The following is a 9,803-nucleotide window of genomic DNA, read 5'->3' on the forward strand; positions in this document are numbered from 1 at the left end:
TTCAGGACCCTCATTCCAGGCCCTACTCAAGTACCCCTTCCCTCTCTGGCACTTTCCTCTGAGGGCAGATCTGGAAAAGACTGCTCTCCCTTGCTGCCACCTTCAGTGATGTCCAGCTGGCGCACCCTGGCTAAAAGGAAACGTGGTTTCTTCCCAAGTGCTCTGGTGCTCTGGCTTGTGCCTGCATGGCCCTCCCACCGCTCCTGACGCCCCCCAGGCTCCCATCGTCACTGTCAGGCCATGACACAGAAGGTGCACAGAAGTTGGAAAAGTGCGGAAACAAAGGATTTAAAGAAGAACCAGCGTCTCGTGATATCTTGATGTGTCCAGAGTATAATAGAAAAGCACCAGTTCAACCAAGATCCAGGCAGCTCTCAACGTCATTGAGAAAAGACAGTGAAGAGAAGCCAACAGTGAGAGGACACAGACGTTGGAATTATCCGGGAAGGATTTTAAAGGAGCCATTGCAGAAATGCTCCAATGAGCATATATGAAGATGCTGGTGACAAATGAAAACATAGAAAGTCTAAGTAAAGAAAGAGAAGATGTAAAGAAGAATGAGGGGCAATGTTTAGACATGAAACATACAAATGAAGAACTCAGTGGATGGATGTGTGGTGCGTGGACAGGAGAGGACGGAGGAAAGAGGTTAAAGGTGGAAGGACGAATTACTCAACCCCCACAATGAGAAAATGGATCAGAAAAACAAATGAACCAAGCCCCCGGATCCAGTGGAACGATGACAAAAATCACACGTTGAGACACTGGCACCTCACCAGGAGAAAGAAGGTGGGCTGAAAGCTTTTCAAGGAAATCACTGTGAAAATTTCCTAAATTTAGCAAAAGACGTAAACCTGCAGATGCAAGAAGTCAAGGGTAAACAGGATAATCCCAGTGAAATCCACACCAGAACACATCACAGTCAAACTGAGAACAAAAGCAGAAATCTCAGGGGACAGGAGAAACGAGCCCTCATCTGCAAAGCAAACAGGCCGCCTGCCACTGACTCGCCACCAGAAACCGTGGCGGCCAGAGGATGGGGCGCGTCTCGCTGCTGGGATTAAATGTTCAGCGCAGCAGACCCATTTCCCTGCTTTAGTCCCTTCCCCTCTCCTGCAGAAGACACCCTGGTCTCTTACTGGGACCGCGGCCTTCCAGCTGGTGTGGAAGATGCTTTACACCCAAGGGTCTCCAAACTCCCCATCCTCACTCCTCAGGATTTTCTTTATAAAAGAAACCAAACAGGGAATGCCAATATTTAAATCACATTTTAAAGGTTCTTCACACAGTTTAAAAATTCATCTTCATGGTTCAGTTCGAACGCTCTGATTCCCAACGATCTGTCCTAAGAATTCTGCTGCCCCCGTATGCTTTTCTGGGCGGGGATCCTCGGTCACGTGGGTCCCGTGCCCCACAGGCTTGCAGTCCCGGATTTCCATCCACATCCAACCCCATCTCTTTAGTCTGGTGAAGCCACTGCTCTGGCTCTTGTCCTTGTTAGAATCTGATGAATGTCTTGCCATGAGATGGCACAATAGTAGTGTATACCTTTAAACCGTGATTGGACTCTTTCAAACATGGATAAAAAATTTAAAATGTAGTTGTTAAGATGTTTCCAAATCTCAACCAACAATGAGCACCCTTTATTGGTTTCCGTGCCCCTGAACGAGAGACCAAGTCATTGGAGCGGCCCGGCAGGTCCAGCCTCGTGCTCCAGCCTCCCCTGGGCCGCTCCTCGCCTGCCACACTGCACTGCTCTGCATTTCTGGGGGCGCCGGGCCTTATATCCGCTGTTTCTATATAATGACTGCAAACAAGCTGACATACAGTCTAAGGTCAAGGGCAGAAGCGGGGTCACGTCCTTTCTCCCGAGTCTTGGTTCCTCCCTCAATAAGGCCAGATTCAACTGGAATTGGCCACCAAGAACAGGATCTGGGATGCCCAGGGGGCCTCAGAGACGTGAGGCGATGGGCGCACTAAGAGCACACAGCGCGGCCCATGGAGGGACTCGCCCGCGTGCCGTGCCGGGCTCACGCTGACTTAGCTACTTTCTGAAGGAGGGGCTGCGCTGCCTGTTTTGCCGTTTCCACCTTCGGAAGCAGAAACGGTCCGCAGAAGTGAGACGGGCTTCTTAAAGCAGAGCTGGGGTTCTACAAGGCCAAATAAAACCAAAGCCATGTTTCTCTGCTTTTAAATGGAGTTCTATCGATTTAATACTGTGACCGGGATCATCCGGGAACAGTGAGCCCAGACCTCCATCTCCCCATCCACCGCTCTTTCCAGTACATTCTGTTCCCACTGTATTGGCCTGGTGCCTGCCTTTTGAACAGATGTAATGGGCAGATACCAGGTGCTCACTAAACTTGAATGTGCCAGCGCCCACGGCCGCTCGGAATGCCAAGCCAGCCCGTCGAGTTCAAGCCGTCTCTGCAAACAGCCACGCGGCTGAGGAAGGAAACAGCACAGGGACCCTCCGCCGTCTTCAGTCTCCAGGGGCCGAGCTGAAGGAACGCGGAAGGGTGAGGAGCTCTCGCTGCCTCACGTGGTCTTGCACCATCTGTGGGTGTGGGCCTTGTCCATTTTGGAAGATAAACACCCACGTGAAATGCCTCAGGTGTGCACATGTCTTAGATGACGGCTGGAGTTTTCCTGCCACAGTGATTTGTGAACTTTTCAGAGGCTTTGGGGGAATGGTGGGAAACCACGCGGGCTTTGTAATCAGACCATTCTGGGTTTTAGACCTTGATTCCTCCATGTAATTGGGTAACTTTGGTTCTTCTGGGAGCTTCATTTGCCTACGTGAAAGGGAGCGATCCCAGTATTCCTGTCTTGTGGGCTATCGTGGAGATTGAACGGACTAAGTGTGCGGAGCACTTACTGGAGGAACAGGCACTCCGCAAATGGGCTCTTTGATTGTTGGAATGCAACTAAGCTCCCTCTTGAATACCTACACATTTATTTCCTCAACCCATCAATCACTGATTCCATAAACATTCACTAAGTGGCTAAGAACATGCCAGTTGCGGAGCTGTGAGCTGGGGCTGAGACAAGCAGGAGGCTGGGGAGACCCCACACACAGCAGGGCTCTGTGCTGAGTGCTGAGTGCTGAGGGTCGCTGGCAGATAAGCCCCAGCATCTGAATCTCACATTCGCTTTTGCTCCTTCGTTTCACACATTCGTGCACCTAAGAGACAGCAAGGCTCACGGAAGCTCTTGTTGCTTCCTGGTCTCCAGAATTTCTTTTGGAATCAGTGTTCTTGGGAGAGTGCACCTGGGAGACCTGCTTTACTCTCCAGCTGGGTGCTGACCTCCTGCCTCCCGCCTGCAGCGAGAAATAGGCACTTTCTCAAAGGAGCCTCGACAGTATTGAAAGCAGTGGTGTTGTGGCAAGATCATCCTGGACTCTTACTTAAGGGCTGCTGTAGTTTGGTCCTTGTCCTGGGTCTTCCTGATCCGTCATGTGGATTTATCGTGTTGTCAGTCCTGTCACTAAGCGTGTCCTCATACATCATGTCATTACAGCCAAAGTGACACGCTTACATAAAATCTCAGAAAAAGTGCACATTACTGGAAATTAAATTACTCAAAGACCACATGTTGAAGACATTCCACAGTGCTAATGTGTTCTCTATTTCCCATAAATCTGCAGCCGCGAGCGACGCATCTTTAAAATAGCTCTGGATTTACTCATCCAGAACAACTCGAGAAAAAAACCCCAACAAACCCTCGTCATGGTCGTCACTGAGGCAATCGATCTTGCAGCCCAATAACTCCAGAACAATCGAAACTTAAAACATGAGATGAAACCGTAAGAGTTTTAGAATCACAAGGTGTGAAGATTTTTATACTTCTGAGGTGGAAAAGGTATTTCTAAGCATGACAACAATGGCAAAAAGCATTAAGAAAATGACTAATAGACCTGACCTCTGAAAAAATCTTAAAACTTTTTTAAAAAAAGATTTTATTTATTCATTTGAAATACAGAGTGAGAGAGAGAGAGCACGAGCAGGGGGCAGAGGGAGAGAGAGAAACAGGGACTTGATCCCAGGACCCTGGAACCATGAGCTGAGCCGAAGGCAGATGCTTCACTGACTTAGCCACCCAGGCGCCCGAAGTTTAAAACTTTTATATGACCAACGATTCCCCAAAATAGTGACGTAAATTAGGAAAAATCCACAAAGGGCACTTAATAAACAAAGTGCTTTCACAATTGCAAAGCGAGCAAGTCATTTAAGGACAGTTTGCAAAACAATGTCCAATAAGCATAAACATGCTTGACCTCGCCAATCAAAGAGATACAGATGAAAATGGTGAGATATGATGTTTTACCGTTAAATTGGCAAAGCTTGACTTTATGGGTAATGCAGTGTTGGCAAATGTGTGCTCAAACCAGCACTCTCACCCATTCTTAGCAGAAGTACGATGGGATTAATTTTCTTGATGGCTATTTTCTAAATATAAAGAAGTTTTATATATATTTTTTAAGATTTCATTTTCAAGTAATCTCTACACCCAATGTGGGGCTCGAATTCACAACATTGAGATCAAGAGTCGCGTGCTCCACCGACCAAGCCCGCCAGGGGCCACGAAATGTAGAAACATTTTACAAGTGCTACCGTCTAACTTGGCAATTCCGCTTCTAGACGTTACAGGAAGGAAAGAACAGGAGAAGTCACAAAGCTGCGTTGTAGTTTTGTTTATAATTAAGAAAAATTTGAAACAACCTACTACCTACAGAGGATAAACTACGTTTCACTCACACAGTGCACTAGCCTGCTACCACTGAAAGGACGAGGATTCTTGTTTTTCTTTTTTTTATTATATTATGTTAATCACCATACAGTACATCCCTGGTTTCTGGTGTAAAGTTCGATGCTTCATTAGTTGCGTATAACACCCAGTGCACCATGCAATACGTGCCCTCCTTACTACCCATCACCAGCCTATCCCATTCCCCACCCCCCTCCCCTCTGAAGCCCTCAGTTTGTTTCTCATAGTACATAGTCTCTCATGCTTCATTCCCCCTTCTGATTATCCCCCCTTTCTTTATCCCTTTCTTCCCCTACCGATCTTCCTAGTTCTTATGTTCCATAGATCAGAGAAATCATATGATAATTGTCTTTCTCTGCTTGACTTATTTCACTTAGCATTATCTCCTCCAGTGCCGTCCATGTTGCAGCAAATGTTGAGAATTCGTTCTTTCTGATNGAGAACTCGTTCTTTCTGATGGCTGAGTAATATTCCATTGTCTATATGGACCACAGCTTCTTAATCCAGTCATCTGTTGAAGGGCATCTCGGTTCCTTCCACGATTTAGCTATTGTGGACAATGCTGCTATGAACATTGGGGTGCATATGGCCCTTCTCTTGACTATGTCTGTATCTTTGGGGTAAATACCCAGTAGTGCAATGGCTGGGTCGTATGGGAAAGGGGATCCATCCTACATTGTTGGTGGGAATGCAAGTTGGTACAGCCACTCTGGAAAACAGTGTGGAGGTCCCTTAAAAAGGATGAGGATTCTGGGGCACCTGGGTGGCTCAGCCGTTGAGCGTCTGCCTTCGGCTCGGGGCGTGATCCCAGAGTCCTGGGATCGAGCCCCACATCAGGCTCCTCTGCTGGAAGCCTATTTCTTCCTCTCCCACTCTCCCTGCCTGTGTTCCCTCTCTGGCTGGCTGTCTCTATCTCTGTCGAATAAATAAATAAAATCTTTAAAAAAAAAATGTTGATGGTTCTCTGTCCTTTGCTGGCTTGAAGAAGCTGCCGTGTTGTGACGCGGTCTATGGAGAGGACCACATGGCTAGGGACGGAGGGTGACCTTGGAGCTGTGAACAGCCCACCGCTGACCGTCAGCAAGGACACAGGGACCCCGGTCTACAGCTGCAGGGAGGTGAATCCTGCCAGTAGCCTGACAGAGGAGCTGGGAGGCAGGTCTCTCCCCGTCAGATCCTCGATGAGACTTCGGCCCTGTCCAACTCCTACTTTACAGCCTGGCCACAAAAACTGCGAGATTATAAACATGTGTTGTCTTCAGCTGCAGCTTGTGGTGATCTGTTATGCAAAGCTGTGTATTTGTTTTTTAAGATTTTATTTATTTATTTGACAGAGAGAGAGGCAGCAAGAGAGGGAACACAAGCAGCGGGAGAGTGAGAGGGAGAATCAGTCTTCCCGCCAAGCAGGGAGCCCGATGGCAGGGCTCGATCCCAGAACGCTGGGATCAAGACCTGAGCCGAAGGCAGACGCTTCACGTCTGAGCCCCTCAGGTACCCCTAAAGCTGTGTATGTTAAGTAACAACTCAGTTGTGAACCATCATGTGGTATGGTCTTATTTAAAATTGCACTTATGTTTGAATAAATTCATAGAAAAAAATATCTTGGACAATATAAACCACTACGTATATTCCCCATGCTTTTCTTTCTTTCTTGAAATTTACCTACTTATTTAATAAAGATTTTATTTGAGAGAGAGAAAACATGCACGCTCAAACGTGCAGTGCAAGCAAGGGGGGAGGAACAGGGGGAGGGGCAGAGGGAGAAGCAGACTCCCCGTTGAGCACAGAGCCCATTGTGGGGCTCCATCCCAGGACCCCGAGATCATGACCCACGTAACCTAAGAGTCAAACACTTAACTGACTGAGCCACTCAGCTGCCCCCAAATTTATTTTTTTTTCAATGAACATGTATTTTATAATTGAAGATAGATGTATTCCTGTTTTTAAAGAAAAAAAGAAAAACTATATTCAAATGCTTAGAGGAGAGTTTACCTGCTATGGTGTCATTTTTGTGTCATGATGATATAACTTTTTTTTTCCCTTGGAACATATTGACATTCATTTATTTAAAGATAATGTGGCACATTTGTGTTCATTAAGGTAGTCTGTGGATATGGCTAAACATGAATGCCCACCTTATATTAAGAAATAAAGTGAAAAAAATTGCAGTCAGAGCTTTTGTACTGCTAAAAATAGCTCATATTAAATTGAGAAAATTGCATTATGGCTATTTCAAACACAACTGCAATGATTATAAGGAAACAAAATCATAACTTGGATAACTGCTACGCCAGGACATTCATTTCACCAAAAAAAGGACGTTGGAGCTGGGCTAACAGGACAAGTGCTTCAATAGAAGCCCACTGTCCATTCAAGAGTGATTGTCCATTTATCTCCATTGCACTGGATGGATGCAGAAAGGCAGGGAAACAGTGAGTAAAGTATATACTTGAGAAGAACATAACTGGAGATGATGCCATGGAATAAAAATATTATTGAAAATAATAGATTTGATATTAACCAAAGAATGCATATGGCGAAAGGTTGGAAATATGGCTTAAAGATTCATACTTATATCAGAATTTTCTTACTAATGCTCTAATTCATTGACGAGGCTACTGACTTAGTCCAATCAATCATTAATTTTCAGAGATGCAGTCTGAAAAGAGAAAAAAAAAGTGGAGATTAAAGTAAATGGAAATGCTAAAAAACAAAACAAAAAAACCCCCCATCATTTTAATGTAATCTAATTTGTGACTTTTCTATGCCCTAAGAAAAAACATTCTTTTGAAGGTGTCACCAGAAATGCAGTATCACATATCAAAAATAAGTTAAAGAGCTTCCTTGCAAGTGGCTGTAATTAGTGGCCCTCCTGGAACTTAAGAACAGAGCTGTGTTTTCATTCCCTACCACCCACAATGTCATCTTATCTCAACAGTACTGCTCTTTATCGTGACCACCCGATAGGGCTCCCTTGTTCCAAAGTTAGTACCGCTTGGTCTAGGCAGGGTCTCCTACAGCAGAATAATTGAGAAGCTTCACTGATGGATCAAAGAAGTCATGCTCAGGCACACCAAGAAGTCGCTAGAGAGATGAGAAATGACATTTTCATCTGCATTAGTTTGAAAAGGATTCTGTGTGTGATAGGCTTGTCCCAATGATATTTTTACTCTAGGGTAACAGCGAAAGGAGAGAAAGTACATGTCAGCATGTCAGTTCTAACTGATTTTCAGCGTCACAAAATGTACATATGCTAAAATCCACAACTTTATTCACTAGGAAAGAATGACTCAGCCTCACGGGATTACATTTAGTTGATAACTAATTATCTGATTATTTTTCTTCCTTTATCAGTATTTTGACTAGAAGGCCAATATTGTTGGGGGCGCCTGGGTGGCGCAGTTGTTAAGCGTCTGCCTTCGGCTCAGGGCGTGATCCTGGCGTTACGGGATCGAGCCCCACATCAGGCTCCTCAGCTGGGAGCCTGCTTCTTCCTCTCCCACTCCCCCTGCTTGTGTTCCCTCTCTCTCTGGCTGTCTCTATCTCTGTCGAATAAATAAATAAATAAACTCCTAAAAAAAAAGCCAATAGTATTTGGTGAAAAATGTAAAAGTGCTTAAGATCAGGGTTTATATGTATTAACCTATTCTCTCACTTTCTAGAAAGCATGGGGCTTTGATTTCAAGGAATCAAAACTGAAGTGTACGGGCTCCAGCCTAGTTTCTGTGCGCGCGTCGGAGTCTCCCTGGGCAATGTCTAACTTACCCCACTAATCGCCCATGCTTAATTAATGCAGCAACAATATTGGAGAGCCATTTAAACCAGTCCTGTTGGTTATTAATAAACCCTGGTATGGGTACTATTCTCCCTCGGACACTGCTGAGAAATAGCAAGTTCAACATTTTCAACTCTTTCAGACTCTACCATCAACAACTTTCTTTCTACAAGGTCACTGTATGGTTTTGACATGACCATGTTTTTACTTTGGGATATTACGTGAGGCCTGCTTCCTGAGCTGCAGGAGCGGCTGTGTCCTCGTCTTGTTATTCTTGTCCGCTCTAGAGCAGGGTGGCCCCCATTGATGGTGCACACTGAATTCTATTCCTTAGCCCCTGTGCTTGTGACACTGCACAGCCGCGGATACCAGGTCACGTGGTAGATCTCAAAGCCCTCTGCGCTCTAGTTTGCCACCCTGTATCTGCACCGCGGGGCCAGGAATGCCTACGTGGCAGGGTGTTTGATAGGAAAACACACGGAAAGCATCGAGCACGGGGTCAGCGGCAGAGCATGTCCTCGCCCAGTACGTAGTTCAGCACATCCCGGAGAAGGGCTTGTTTGCCCTGAGCTGTGTGATACAGGACGACTTGCAAAGGTTTAAACCAAAACAGTGAACAAGCCAACACCAGCGCGGGATGTAGCGCGCCGCTCCTTGCCTGTCTACGCGCATCCCTCCCTTCGTTTTTGGAAGGAGAGTTCCGAGGGCAGAAACGTGCTCAGAGTGTTTCCCAGATCGGTGACTTGCTAAGTCTGTAAGACGTGGGTGGAGGCTGCGGGTGGGGCTTCTGGAGGGCCGGAGCTCCCAACGTCTTGCCCCAGATTTGCGGTGGGAAGCCCAGCGGGGAGGACTGAGCGGAGAGCGCCTGGGTCCCTGGGGTCCCTGGGGTCCCTGGCTGACCCTTCCTCTCAGGAGGGGGAGAGGCCGCCATGCGATAAGGCTCGGGACGGTGGTGTCCGGGAGTTCTGTGACATGCTCCGGCGTGTTGGGGCAGCAGGTGCGGGGTGGACGGCCGGGCCCCACCGGGTCCCAGGACCACCGCCTGCGCCGGGGTCCTCGGGCACACCGCTGGCCAGGGGGAGCGCGGCCGTCCGCGCAGGATGGCCCGAGGGCGGGACCCAGGCCCCGGTTCCCCGTCCCGCGAACACCGGCAGGCCGAACCCCGGGCCCTCCCCCCCCATCCTTCTGCCGTCAACCCCCGAGTCGGGCCCAGCCGCCCCGCCGCCGCCTGCTTTGAAAGCGCGCAGAGCCGCCGGCC

Source organism: Ailuropoda melanoleuca, chromosome 17 (genome assembly GCF_002007445.2).
Source record: "Ailuropoda melanoleuca isolate Jingjing chromosome 17, ASM200744v2, whole genome shotgun sequence".
In the NCBI taxonomy this organism is placed as follows: Eukaryota; Metazoa; Chordata; class Mammalia; order Carnivora; family Ursidae; genus Ailuropoda; species Ailuropoda melanoleuca.